Source organism: Trichomycterus rosablanca, chromosome 15, assembly GCF_030014385.1.
Source record: "Trichomycterus rosablanca isolate fTriRos1 chromosome 15, fTriRos1.hap1, whole genome shotgun sequence".
In the NCBI taxonomy this organism is placed as follows: domain Eukaryota; kingdom Metazoa; phylum Chordata; class Actinopteri; order Siluriformes; family Trichomycteridae; genus Trichomycterus; species Trichomycterus rosablanca.
Window position 1 is genome coordinate 2,499,673 of NC_086002.1, and position 15,539 is coordinate 2,515,211.

A 15,539-nucleotide genomic window follows, 5' to 3' on the forward strand; every position below is an offset into this window, starting at 1 on the left:
AAGTCACTCGCATGGCGCTAATTAACACTCTTACTCGTTAATAATCAAGGCTATTCCACATACTTCAACTTTTTTTTTCCCTACTTAAACTTTTTCCTTTTCCATCCCATATTGTCTCTATTTTCACTTTACCCCCCTATTGTGATGTCCATATCACAATAAACCTTGAATTTGGACGGAGCATCATTCCACCGTCCACACCTCACAGCACACACAAGAACGTTGCAGTGCAGCCAAACACCACAGATTACAACACACAGGCTCACGCCCTATCATCATAAAAAATAGAACGCTCACCTGATGTCGTTCTGACAGTGTAGCAGCTACATCAGCATCCCATCCTCGTCGCCATCTGAGGTGTCTTTGTCTTAACGATGAGGTGCCGATTGTGAAATGACGACTCCGTTGACACAGTTTATTTGCAATTAAGAAGTTTATTACAGAATAATAGCAGTGTCGCTCGGACAGCCTGGCTTTGTCCGGAGAGAGCTTGTGTTCGGATCTGCTGCTCTCTGACTGCAATGAAATTTGCTTCTCCTTAAATACTTGAATATCCATACAAAAAACATATGGAATGTATTGGGTGTGTCATTTTCTTAAAACTCAGTAGAGGTTCCCACAGTCCTACTGACAGTTAGGGCCTCTGTGTGATTAATATATTTTCTATAGAATAACAGAAATGTATGCATTTAAAATGGATCCCAGATGTGGGATTGCAACCGAATACACCCCGGCCTCCTTATGGAATGTAGAGGTCTCATGAGAGGCATCCCAGAAGTGTGGGAAACACTTCTACACAATAACCTATATATGAGATTGTTTTAAAAGGAATATTAAAAAGAGATATCTGACCAAATTATTTTATATGAACCTTCCAGACACCTCAATGCGCTGGAGTACCTCTCCGACGTGTCGCACATGCTGATTCCATGACTCGCTGAAAATGACCACATCGTCAATGTAAGCTGCCGCAAAGTCTTCCGTGCCCTTCAGGAGACCGTCCATCAGTCTTTGAAAAGTTGCCGCTGCCCCATGGAGACCAAACGGCATAACCAAAAAATGGTATAGTCCTGAAGGAAATCGAAAGGCTGTAAGTTCCCTAACTTCTGGACTCAGTGGAACTTGCCAGTAGCCTTTACAGAGGTCAATTGTGGTTAAAAACGTAGCCTTTCCCAGCCTTTCAATTAGTTCATCCGCTCTGGGCATCGGGTACGGATCAAAGGCTGAAACTGCATTCAGTTTTGAAAAGTCTATACAAAATCTAAGTCCTCCATCCTTTTTCGGAACGAGAACCACGGGACTACACCATTCACTAGATGACGGTTCAATCACCCCCATCTGAAGCATAGCCTCCACCTCTTTTTTTAGATCCGGGACCAGACGTGCAGGAACTCGACAGTTAGTCTGACGAATCGGTTCATTTTTCAGCATCCTGATGTTATGCTGGACTTTGTCTGTTCTGCCAGGGTCTGCCCTGAAAAGACCTGAAGGGATGACTGTAGCCAACTCCTCACGCTGCATCCAGTGAAGATGAGTCAGATCGGGTGCTGTGTCTGTACTACTGACCGTGGGGAAGTACTGCTCTGAGTTCTCTTCCTCTTCGCGTACAGCTCGCACCTATAGCTGTTCAGACATGTCTCCGTCCCGTTCTTTCCATACCTTTAGCATGTTAATATGGAAAGTCTGTTTCTTCTTTTTCCTGTCTGGAAGTGACAGTTCATAGGTCGTCTTGTCGACCCTTCTTAGCACGTCATATGGCCCATGCCACTTGGCCAAGAGACTGGTATCTGATGTGGGTAAAAGAACAAGGGCTTTTTCTCCAGGCCTGAGCTCTCTGTCCTTTGCCCTCCGGTCGTACCAAGTCTTTTGTTGGTGCTGTGCCTTTATCACGTTCTCCCGAACCAGTTCTGTGGTCTTTGCCATGGTTTCTCTCATTTTAAGCACATGAGAAAGAACATTGAGTCCTTGTCCAATACTGTCGCCTTCCCAGGCTTCTTTGAGGACATCTAGTGGCCCTCTAACGTCTCTGCCATACAGAAGATGGAAAGGTGAGAATCCAGTGGATGCCTGCGGAACTTCTCTATATGCAAAAAGCACATATGGCAACCATATGTCCCAGTCAGTTCCCACCTCACAGACGAAACGGCGCAGCATGGACTTCAGGGTTTGGATAAAGCGCTCAGTGAGGCCGTCAGTTTGTGGATGGTATGGCGTGGTTGTAATGCCCCTCACCCCTAAAAGCTTAAAAACCTCCTTGAGCTGTTTGGATGTAAAATTAGATCCCTGATCGGTTAAAACCTCCTTCGGTATCCCTACCCTGGATATGAGCTGAATCAAAGCGTTGACCACTTGCCTTGTCTTCACCTTTCTCAAAGCAAAAGCCTCTGGATACTTCGTAGCATAGTCACAAACAACTAAAATGTAGCGGTTGCCACTACGGCTTCTAGGAAGAGGACCTGCTACATCCATAGCAATGCGCGAAAATGGAACATCTATGATGGGTAGGCTAATCAAAGGGACTTTACTTGCATTTTTCGCTGGGGCCGTAAGCTGACATTCCGGACAGGAGCTACAATACTTCACCACATCTTGGTACTGACCTGGCCAGTAAAATCTGCTAACGATTCTGTTAAATGTTTTAGCTATACCCAAATGCCCAGCCCATGGCTCTGAGTGCCCAAGCTTAAGCACCTGCTGCCGTAAATTTTTAGGTACCACTAGCTGTTCATAGCTTCCCTTAACCCTGTACAGGATGTTGTCGTTAATAAGGAAATGTGTGTCACCTCTATCAGTGCCATTAGTGCACTTTGAAAATGCCGGTTTAAGTGTGGGGTCACTAGTCTGCTGCTCTGCTATGTCAGACACCGGCTGCTGTAAATCAAGATCTACTGGAGCAATATTCTCCACCAAAGGTGTACCCTTAACCTTCTCCTGTCTCCTAATGGCCTTGGGTTTGTTCTTTTTAGAGACTTCACAGTAAGGGAGTTCCCTCAGCAATGCCACCTTATCCTCCACCATTTGTTTGGATTGCGCTCGAGTCATTACCAATACCTCTGCCTCAGTCTGCTTCTGAATTAGGAGATCTACCAGTATCGGAATATCTCTGCCCAAGATTACTGCATAAGGAGCCTTTTGCATGTGGTGTTTCTGCCCGGTTTTTGTTACAGTTATCTCAGCTCATGGGCGCAGCCATCTTTGTTTAGGGCCGCCGCACGCTCTGTACCATCGCTCCGTGTGGCTTACACCGACGCCGCCATCTTTGTTTTGCCCACCGTTCGTTACACATGCGCCATACGCCCGCCGCCAAACACCGCCGTTGCCTCTTTTACGCCGTCTCCTTGGCGCTTAACAAACGCTATCGAGGTAAAACTCCGCTGCCACCATTTTGTGACGCTGCCTCGCTGAACCCTAGGTGTAGGGACACGAAGTCAGCGGGTAGCAATGACCGTGTGGCAAGGAAGCAGGGTATATACAGCAGGTAAGTTTGTAGTGAGCGTTTTATTTACTATGCGTGAAAACCAATACAAACACACAAAAAAAAAACCCAGTACAAAACGGAAATCAAACGTGGTTTTAAGAAAAATCCTGACTAAAGCAGTTCAGGTTCTTTACATACTGACTAGACGCCAACCTCAATATCAGGTGGGTCCTCTCGCAGCCAGCCCCTCCTTCTCGTATACCTTTCTCCCTCACCTTTTAGCCGTTACACTCCTCCCCCTTTCTAATGGAATAAACCATTTCTCCTTTAACTAGGGGAAGAACAACTAAAACAATAAAAAAACCAAATGTTACACCAAACAATAACAAACATACAAAACAAAACTTAAACAAATGTCGACATTACATTTTAAACAATTACACAATAATTAATTTATAAAAATATCCTTTTACTTTCCCCAGCCTTACCAATATCACCATCCCCCCACCCTGAGGTAGCTGAGGGCCCTTCAGCTCTCCCCAGAGCACACCTACACTCCCGCTGGTACATGGATTAAGGTAAGTATAACAGGTAAGTATGATAGGTATGTAGGACAGGTAAGCATAAAAGGTAAGCATAACTGGGGATGAAGACAACAGCTGTCTTCATCACAGTGTGTTAGTGTGTGTTGTGCTGGTATGAGTGGATCAGACACAGCAGCGCTGCTGGAGGTTTTAAATACCATGTCCATTTACTGTCCACTCTATTAGACACTCCTACTTAGTCGGTCCACCTTGTAGATGTAAAGTCAGAGACGATTGCTCATCTATTGCTGCTGTTTGAGTCGGTCATCTTCTAGACCTTCATCAGTGGTATATCATTTATCTTATCCCTGACCCAGTGCATTGTACTAATGTGCTTCAAACAATCTGTCCTTGTTCCAGTCCCGAAGAAGAACCAGCCAGCCTGCCTTAATGACTTTCGCCCAGTGGCCCTGACATCGGTCGTGATCACTTCCGGACTCTATGGACCCTTTGCAGTTCGCACACTGTCCCAACCGTTTGACAGATTATCACCTACCTGCTTCACAACACACCTGGATGCTAAGAGGGGTAATTATGTTAAAATGCTGTTTGTTGACTACAGCTCAGCATTTAACATGATAATCCCCTCCAAACTAACCATCAAGTTGGAGAACCTGGGACCATCCTTGTGTCACTGGATCTCTAACTTCTAGATGGACAGAACACAAGCAGTACGGGTAGGCAAACATGTCTCACCCACCCTCACTTTTAGCACTGGTGCCCCCCCAGTGCTGTATCCTGAGCCTCCTGCTATACTCTCTGTACACCTATGACTGTGTGGCCACTTCCAGCTCTACCACCATCGTCAAGTTTGCTGACGACACTGTTGTGTTGGGCCTGATCTCTAACAACAATGAGAGGGCCTACCTGGAGGAGATTAAATACCTGGAGGACTGGTGCCAGGATAATAATATCCTCCTTAACAGGATATTATTGTTGATAGTGGTGCAGCATAAAGTAGGAGAGGAACTATCACACTGATTTGATCAGTGGCACCGCAGTGGAAAGAGTAGACAGTTTCAAGTATCTTGGAGTCCACATCTCTGAGGACCTGTCATGGTCCTGCCACACTACCACGCTGGCAAAGAAGGCCAGTCAGCGTCTTTATTACCTTAGATGCTTAAGGGACTTCAAACTACCATCCAAGGTGCTTTGCAATTACTACGCCTGCACCATTGAAAGCATCATAACGAGAAACATCACTGCTGGGTTCTGAAACAGCACCAAGCAGAATAGGCAGGCTCTACAGAGGGTGATGCGTTCAGCTAAGCACATCATCCGGACCAAGCTTCCTGACCTGCATTCCATATACAGGAAACAGTGCTGGACAAGGGCCAGGAAGATAGTAAGGGACCCCAGTCATCCCAATACTGGACTGTTTTGTTTGTTATGGTCTGGGAGGCATTTTCGGACCCAAAAAAAGCCAAAACGGAGAGGATGAGAAGAAGCTTTTTGCCACAAGCTATTCGAGTTCTCAATGAAAATAGCAATCAGGACTAAATTTACACAACTTGCACAATCTAATTAATATGCATATATGTGTGTGTATGGACATACCGTATGTGTATATAACTATATGCGTGTATACAGTTTATATATATATATATTTTTTTTTTTATTTTTTATTTTTTTTATTTGTGTATAGTGATCACATCTCTATAGCATTATGCTGCACAGTTTCTGCACTACTTTGTCACTTTTACTCACTTGTTCACTTTAAATTGCCTCTATTTTTTATTATTATTTAATTGTTCTAATTTCCTACATTTTTACATTTTAAAAAACATTTATATATTTTTTGTATAAATATATATTTCTATTTTGTGGATTTTGTAATTACTGTGGCTGAGCAGTTACAAAAGCATTTCACTGCCAGTTGTAATGTGTATGACTATGTATGTGACAAATAAACCTTGATTTGATTTTGATTCGAATTACTTTTTCACATGGGGCCAGGTTGTTTGGGATAGCTGTTTTCCCTTCATTAATGAAATCATCATTTAAAAACCGCTTTTTTTATTTACTCAGGTTATCTGTGTCTGATATTCAAATTTGTTTAATAATCTGAAACATTTTAGTGTGACAAATGTGCAAAAACAAAAGAAATCTGTAAGGGGGCAAATACATTTTTTATATATATATATTTATGTGATGTTATGTAATAAGTAAATGTACTCACAGTTTAAGGATGTGCAGGTCTTCTGCAGAAGCTCTCAGTGCAACTCCTTTTATAGATGTGGCACACACACACACACACACACACTACCTGCACTATTTGTACATCAGTTTTTTTATGTAAACTAAAAGTATAATTTCACTTCTTGAAACATGATTTAGCTGTTTGTATACAGTCTGTATACAACATACACACTTTTGCTGTAATTGGTTTCTGTTAAGACAATTAACATAAATTATATATTAGATATTTTAAATGTTTAATGTGGCATTATAGTTACTGTATTAAATTATATATTTTATTATTTAAAATATGAAAGCAGCTTTAAACTGGAAGCATTTATTTGTTCTTGTTTTATCAGTCAAATAAATTAACTTATTTTTCAGGATGTACACACACACACACATTTCTTGAATTTGAAACTGAAAGTAACAGCATTTCTTTGAAATTGATCTAATCTAATTGCCCCAACCTTGATAACATTAGTTGTTTTGTTTTGTAGAGCATGCAGTAAACATAATTGACTGTAATGTATTAGTGACCATAACAGCTGATAGTATTATTTTACATTTAATTGTTTACATTTAAAATACATATTGCATAATACCCAAGCTGCACTGCTTTTATAAATTACAATAAATAAAGAAATATATTACAGCTGGAGGTTTTTGTATACAAATCTGTGGCTTGTAATTATTTTTCACTACATTTTTAACCTTTAAATTCAACAGCTACAACCCCATCAAGCAACCAGCGTCCTTCCTGTGATTGTGTCCCAGTTAACAAATGTTTATTTTAAGTCTTCTAAATTAACACACACAGGTCTCACTGTAAACTCAACTCATTTGATATCATTGCTGCTGACATAACCTATAAACCTTCATTTAATAAAAATACCTAGTATTTTTAAGCTGATTATTGTTTAATAGTTTAATCAATCAAATCAATCAAATTATTCTTCAGACCACCCAATAAGGATGGAGGTCCCTGCTAAGTCTCAAGTTTTTTCCTGTAATTTTAAGGGAGTTTTTCCTTGGTTTGCTCAACAGGGCTTTTTGGTCTGTCGGTCCTGAGTCTATTGTAAAAAGGACTATATGAATACATTTGGCTTGACTTAATATTGTGAAAGATTGTTTTATAGCAATAATGTAACTCTGATGTTTAATCTAAAACTGGGCGGAGTTCTGGGTAAACAGCTTTTTTCTGATCATTTGCGGGAACAATTAATGACGAGTATGTGAAGGCTTGGATTGCTTTTACCAGCTAAACAACAGCTCTGCGTTTATTGGGTGCATCAAAACTGTTTACATTTACTTTGCATTCAGATGGGACGCAGCAAAATGTGGCTGTGTCATTGTTTCCTGTGGAGGAAGGTGATGCTACTTAAACTTTAAATTTTGCTTAGTTTGTCAAACATATTCTAAACCAAAGTAAAGCTTTTTGTATTGTTAGTCAAATAAAATTACTAATTTTGTTTTAGGATGTGCAGCTCAGTCTTATTTATACTCTTAGATCTTCAGCATTATGCACCACACACACACAGACACACACAGACACACAATTTCCTGGAGGTTTTCTCACGAATTGAAAGTAAAAGTAAACAGCATTTCTGAGTCCTGTGCGGTGCGGTGAGGTCAGTGATGGCATAGTTACCTTGAAAAAGTAATCTGATTACTGATTACTCCTTTAAAAAGTAACTTAGTTACTTTATGGATTACTTGATTTTAAAAGTAACTAAGTTAGATTACAAGTTACTTTATTAGTTATATAATGCGGAATATTTCAAAGATATTCCTTTGCAATACTTTATCATTTGGCTGCCAACTTGTGTGTACTGATGAGACTCAATTGAATCCCAGAAAATGCTAGTGTGAATGCATGGAAAACAAATTTTAATTTTCTTTCAAGAATATGATACAGACTGACCAACACTATTACGCTAAATCAGCATTGAAAATTGACTTTACTTTTAATAGTCTTCTACAATGCTGGAGCTTCTTAAAACGGAAGATTTTCTTTTAAATAGAAGTGTTATTTACCTGCTATTAAATTGTTTTCCAACAAAATCCGCCTAATTTGGCGGATAATCGCCCAATCTGGCAACACTGGAATGCGCAGAGCCAGCTGGCGCTTTTACTCGTAGCGCGCCACGAATACTACTAAATAGTACTACTGTACTTCTGTAATGGTGTTGGTGGTTGACATTTATGTTGAGTGTATTACTGCACTGTTTTGGTGAAGAACTACTCATCTGAGGTGCGCTGCTCCTGCCTGCAGAAATGCTTCCGCAAAAAAATTGCCGGCAAAGCGGTGGTGGGGGGGCCAGAGGGGTGGCCGAAGATTACTTTATGGTGGCCATGGCAACCACTGGCCACCCCCTGGCCAGTGAAGAAAGCAAAAATATCTTTTCACCAAGGAAAATGACAAAAATAGTAACGCACAGTAACTTGGATAAGTAACTTTAATCTGATTACTGGATTGGAAATAGTAACGCGTTAGATTACTCGTTACTGAAAAATGTGGTCAGATTAGAGTAACGCGTTACTAAGTAACGCATTACAGACCATCAGTGGGTGAGGTCCATGGTTGGTTGGTCTGTCAGAGACAGATTTACAGATATGTGATTTCAACAGAGTAGCTTCCCACTATACTTACTATACCTGTGCTGCCTATAGTTTTTAATAAGATACAGATTTATCCAGATATTACATAAATCTATAGAGATGTGTTACCTATAGTGTCTAATAAGATTCACATCTATCGAGATGTGCTGCCTGTAGTTAGATGTGCTTTATCAGGATTTCTTTATTTTGCTTACCTTGTATCCTTCCTTGACAAAACCGTTCAAGGCTTTAATGATGTCCTGATTCCTCAAGTCCTATAATATCATTGAAGACAAAAGCCAAGGGGGAACCATTGTCTCCTTTAATATGATGGGTTTTATACTGAAAAACAATTTATGTTTGTTTGTTTATTAGGACCTTAACATCACATTTTACACTTTGGTTAGTTACTCATTACACAAGATTCATCAGCTCACAAGTTTATATTAAACACAATCATGAACAATTTAGTGTCTCCAATTCACCTCACTTGCACGTCTTTGCAGGCACCTAAAGGAAATCCACGCAGACATGGGGAGAACATGCACAACTCCACACAGAAAGAACCCGGACCGCCCAACTTGGGGATTAATCCCATGACCTTCTTGCTGTGAGGTCACAGTGCTACCCACTGAGCCACCGTGCCGCCCGAAAAGCCTTTTAATTGGAGCATCCATCATTCATTATTTTCTATTATGTCAAATTATTTGTAGTAGTAAATGTATTTGAGATTATGGACACAGTATTGAAGTACTTACTACTTTTGTAAATGGGGTTCCAGCTGTTGAAAGAGCATCACAGGTGATTCGTACTTGAAAAACATTATTTACTGAATTTATGAAGCTGGATTTTCCTGCTCCAACTTCTCCAATAACCAGAATCCTGATGTACTGTGAGTTTTTGACCTTGAATTCTCTTAGTTTCTTTTCTAAGGCGCCTTTTTCTCTATAATCACCAACAAATTACAGAAAAATAACAGCACACCTTAATGTATCTGATTTGCTGGCTAAAATGGAAATTACTGTACTTAATTTTAACAAAAACACACGTTTACATCATATACATACAGTGAGGAAAATAAGTATTTGATACACTGCCGATTTTTCCCACCTACAAAGAATGGAGAGGCCTGTAATTTTTATCGTAGGCACATTTCAACTGTGAGAGACAGAATCTAAAAAAAAAATCCAGATAATCACATTGTATGATTTTTAAATAATTAATTTGCATTTTATTGCATGAAATAAGTATTTGCTCACCTACCAACCAGCAAGAATTCTGGCTCTCAAAGACCTGTTAGTTTTTCTTTAAGAAGCCCTACTATTCTGCACTCATTACCTGTATTTATTGCACCTGTTTGAACTCGTTACCTGTATAAAAAACACCTGTCCACACACTCAATCAATTACACTTCTACCACTCACCATGTCCAAGACAAAAGAGCTGTCTAAGGACACCAGGGACAAAATTGTAGACCTGCACAAGGCTGGGATGGGCTACAGGACAACAGCAAGCAGCTTGGTGAGAAGGCAACAACTGTTGGCACAATTATTAGAAAATGGAAGAAACACAAGATGACTGTCAATCTTCCTCGGTCTGCTGCTCCATGCAAGATCTCACCTCGTGGGGTAAGGATGATCCTGAGAAAGGTCATAAAAATTACAGGTCTCTCCATTCTTTGTAGGTGGGAAAAACTTTCAAAATCGGTTGAAGTTTGGTCCGGATGATGTGCTCAGCTGATCGTACCACCCTCTGGAGGGCCTGCTTATCCTGCTTGGTGCTGTTACCAAACCATGTAGGGATATTTTCTGTTTTGATGGATTCAATGGTGCAGAAGTTACGAAGCACCTTGGAGGGTAATTTGAAGTCCTTGAAGTTAGGCCTAATCTACAATAAGCTTTAGCAGTTGTTCTTTTTCTTCAACTAAATACCTGAAACACAATATTAGTTTATTTGAGGCTTTTCATTTTGGTAAGTTTTAAGTCTGTTTTGGGTTTTCAAAAATATGCTGGGTCAAAACTATACATACAGCAACTTGGATTATTAATTTGGTATTATATTCTATGTCATAAAATGTAACACACTTTTTGAGCTTCTTTTGTCAAACACACCTTGAAGAATAACCCCCATTGACCCCCATTGGTCACTTAAAAACATATGTAAACTTTTGACTTCAGCCATATTTGTACTGTCTGTCCCTCAAAAAGGTTTTTCATTCTTTGCATGCATCGCTTGCCTTACCTGGTGCTGATGGTGCTGATGGTGAAGGTGTTGAAGGTCTTTGTGAGCCAGAGCCCCAAATCTATCAAAAAAAGCTACTCATTTGTTTTCAAGTAATTCAACCCTGAAAGATAAAAGAAATAAAAAAAGATTTAGGTAGGAGTGTGGATATTTTCTTACACCAAAAGAACTGAACTGTGCACTGTGTAAAAGATGCAGTTAAAGAACTTAAAAATCTAAATGTAATACAGTTTAACACAGTGTTAATAAGTTTAATACAGTGTAAGTGCATGTGATTGAAAGTTTTTAAAAGTAAAAATTTTAATAATAAAGCAGCGGCATGCTAATAAACAAAGCAATATATATATATATATATATATATATATATATATATATATATATATATATATATACACACACACACACACAAACATATTTAATTCTGTACTTACCAGCAGTTGTCTGTCTGATAAGTGTTGTTTCTGTTCCTGACCCTGAATGTCCCTCATGACTAGTGTCTGATGTATTTTCTTCCTTTGTACCAAGATAACCAAGTGGTCGGGGGAACTGGTCTCTCTAAGACTAGTTACTGTACCAAGCAACTTCTCATTACACAGTCAACATCACTGAACACTCTCACTTACAACTGAAACTGAAAGTAAGTCCTCAGGGAAGATTTCCTGATAGACACGGTGGAAAAATACAACAGCTTTCTTTAAAAAAGGATAACGTAAACTCTGCACTATATGGCACAAAGCAAGAGCCATAAAACACGGCTGAATCTCAGTGGCTTGCACAGATGAATTTGAATTCTAATTGTAAAATTGTGTTTTTAAATAAATGTGTTAAATAATTGTAATTACAGTCTCATGCAGTGGTCACTAAAGAAATTCGTATTGGAAGTTTGATTTCCTGCCCTGTATTATTATTTATTATCTATTACAGGCTTGACGTTTCTTTATTAAGAATGATGACCTCACCATGAGAGCTTCATTATAAATGGATAAAGATTCTGGTTCTGATCTGTGGTCAAAATAAAAAGACATTCAGGCATAAGAAACTTTTATTATTAATTTGTAACATCCCAACACCTAATTTCTAATTTCTACAAATTTCATCTTGTGATTACAAATAACAGCTTTAATCAACATTAGAATACCAAAAGACGTCTGTACTATGTATCATATCATTTATGCTTATGTTCCACCACACCAAAAAAAGATGTAACATTCATAGTTAATAATAATAATAATAAACCCTTGACATTTATAAAGATTTGCTAATCTTAAATTGACAAGAAATTAAATTACAGTAATTAACTATTTGGTTCAATCAATCATACTATCATACAAACCCCATTACCAACAAAGTAAAGACATTTAGTAAAACACAGTTAAACGAAGAATCTGTGATTTGTTAATTCTGCTTAATATTTATTTAACTGATAAAAGAAGAAAGAAACAATTTTCCATGTTTTTAGTGATCAACTTCATTGTACTTTGCAAACAAATACATTTAGAATTTGGTCTCTGCAAAAGCTGAGATGGGACAAAATAATTATCATGGGGAATCATTATTGGGTATGAAAGTAGGATCCACCAAAGGATCAGTCTGTTCAGGCAACAATGGGTCGTTGGTCACCACTTTGTACCAAACTTCAGGAGAGATTTGTTAATCAGTTCAAAAAGAACATTTCTTAATGTAATGACTGCAAACAATTTAGGTATTTTGCAATCTACAGTACATAACATGAAAAGATTCAGGTGATCCAAAGAAATCTCACCATTGATGAATCTGTGTGACCTTTGAGCCCTCAGATGGAACTGTATAAGAAACCGCCATGCTACTGTGATAAATGTAGTACCACAGAAAACTGTTGTTATGTAACACAGCCCACTGCTGCATTAAGAAATACAACCTGTAACTCTATTACACAAAAGAAAGGCTTAAATCAATTCTATACAGAAACTCTGCTGCTTTTTTGGGGCCTGAGCTCATCTCAGACTAAGACAGTGGAAACGTGTGCTGTGGTCCATGTTTCAGCTTGTTTGTTTTTGTTTGACATGAAGGTGCAAAAGCAACATCTGCCAAGGTATTAAAGTGTCCATGCCATGGGTGACATGCATATGTGTGAAGCTACCCAACTTTTCTGGAGATGGAGTTTGGCTAGATAACTACAGTCAGTTCAGTGAGAAAGTAACTGTCCATCAGACAATTCAAGATGAATAAAAACACAACTTAATTTTAGAAATCCAACTGCCATATCACCCCATTCAAATGTACTGCCTGCAAAATCAGCTTTATAATAGCAATGACTGCAAATGTTTTTAGGAATTTGATTCAAATGCAGTCTAACCACAGCTCAGAATTATAAACAGTCACTTTAAAACTTGAATTTTAGCCTTATTTTGGATTTTGGAAATTTTGGATCATCCTGCTGTGCCACATTTTTTAGTTACTAAAGAATTTCATAATAGAAAGTGGATTTCATTATTATTTTAAATAACAACAAATCAAAACACCATCACAGTTCAACCACCATTTTCGACTATTGGTATGTTTCTACTATAAAATGCTGTATTTGCTTTGCACCACATGAATAGACCACTGTAGTCCAAAAAGTTTAATTTCTGACTTGTCTGTTTATTAAACTTTATCCTAAAAGATTTTAAGATCATCCAGTGGTTCACCGTAGACTTGAGACTTCTACAGTTCTTCTAATGTTTTCTTTGGTGACTTTCTGGATTTTAAAAATGGAAATGTTTAAAATGGATTTAAACATTTTGTGTATGTCATAGCAAATCTTTGAAGTTCTTTTGTAGTTTCCATACATTGTGGTGTAGTGTCCCTACTGAAAAATTAAAGCTTTAAAGCTGAAATGAAGCATCACTGTGTTTAAGCAGCTAAATATGCTTATCAGTTATTTAGAAGTGGTGATATTGGTGTTGAATAACTTTGTACCCTAATTAAATCCATTAAGTGCTGTAAATTATTATACTTTGTCCAACTACAATATTTCAGTTCATTCAACAAAAATATAACAGTAAAAAGGGTAAAATGTATTTTTCACAGCACTGTACCAGTACCTAATCATGGCAATGCCACTCTGATGGCTTCATTATTATTTGTTACTCATTTAGTTTATTGTTTTTTTTTTTCTGTGCATCGTTGGCGATGTTCACGATCTGATCGAGTGCTTTGAGGATCAGAACATCCATATCATTTTGTGTGTCCATCTCCTCGTGGTAGTTTTTCACAGGAAAGATGTGATTCATTGGAATACCCACCAGATTACTGCACTCCTCCATCTGGTGAAACACGCAAATATGAAGAATGTCAGACATTATACAAGTTAGTTTGTAGTAAGCTGTCCACAATGTTGGGCTGTTAGTTTTTCTTTAAGAAGCCCCCCTACTCTGCACTCATTACCTGTATTTATTGCAGCTGTTTGAACTCGTAACCTGTATAAAAGACGCCTGTCCACACACTCAATCAATCACACTCCAACCTCTTCACCATGGCCAAGACCAAAGAGTTGTCTAAGGACACCAGGGACAAAATTGTAGACCTGTACAAGGCTGGGATGGGCTACAGGACAATAGCAAGCAGCTTGGTGAGAAGGCAACAACTGTTGGCGCAATTATTAGACAATGGAAGAAACACAAGATGACTGTCAATCTTCCTCGGTCTGCTGCTGCAAGATCTCACCTCATGGGGTAAGGATGATCCTGAGGAAGGTCAGGAATCAGCCCAGAACCACACGGGAGGACCTGGTCAATGACCTGAAGAGAGCTGGGACCACAGTCCACAGTGCCAGCTGCAATAAATATCTGTCTACAAAGCTATAAACTACAATGACGTTGAAACAGTGGAAATCTTTTTTTTGTACTTTTAGCAGTTAAAACTATTTAAGAGAATTGACCAGTCAAACATTCTTTTGTTTTGAGTTCTACAAAATGTCTCAGCAATTAATAGAAAAGAAATAGGGGTTTGCATTTTTAACCAAGAAATCTTCACCTTCACTTAAGTAAAACACAGAATACCAATTATATTAAATTAAATGAAACAAATTTGTTTTATACAGTAAAATAAAATAATAAATGTACTCTATACACAGTCTAAATAAAAGTTACCTTTTCTTTGATCTTCTTGCTGGTGTAGATCTTTCTCATATCATTTTTAACCAGTGGACAGGACTGATCTGGTTTGGTCATGATGATCACTTGAGGAATTTCTAAACAAAATAAAATTATATTTTATACAAACTAAATAGTAAAAATGTACAGTTGAGTCAAAACTTTATATACACTAGTAAAGAACATGCACACTAAATGGCAAAAAGTTTGGGAACACCATATGTTTTATATACATTAATACAGAGTTCCATTAATTTTTTTAATTAATAGGTGCAGTCAAACAAGCCCTGTTTATGTTTATGGGCCCAAATATATCTCTGACTGTAGTCAGTTGTAATCACTGACGAGAAACTGGAAGGCCATGTCACAAAGTTAAATTACATTAACATTAGGAATGTATTG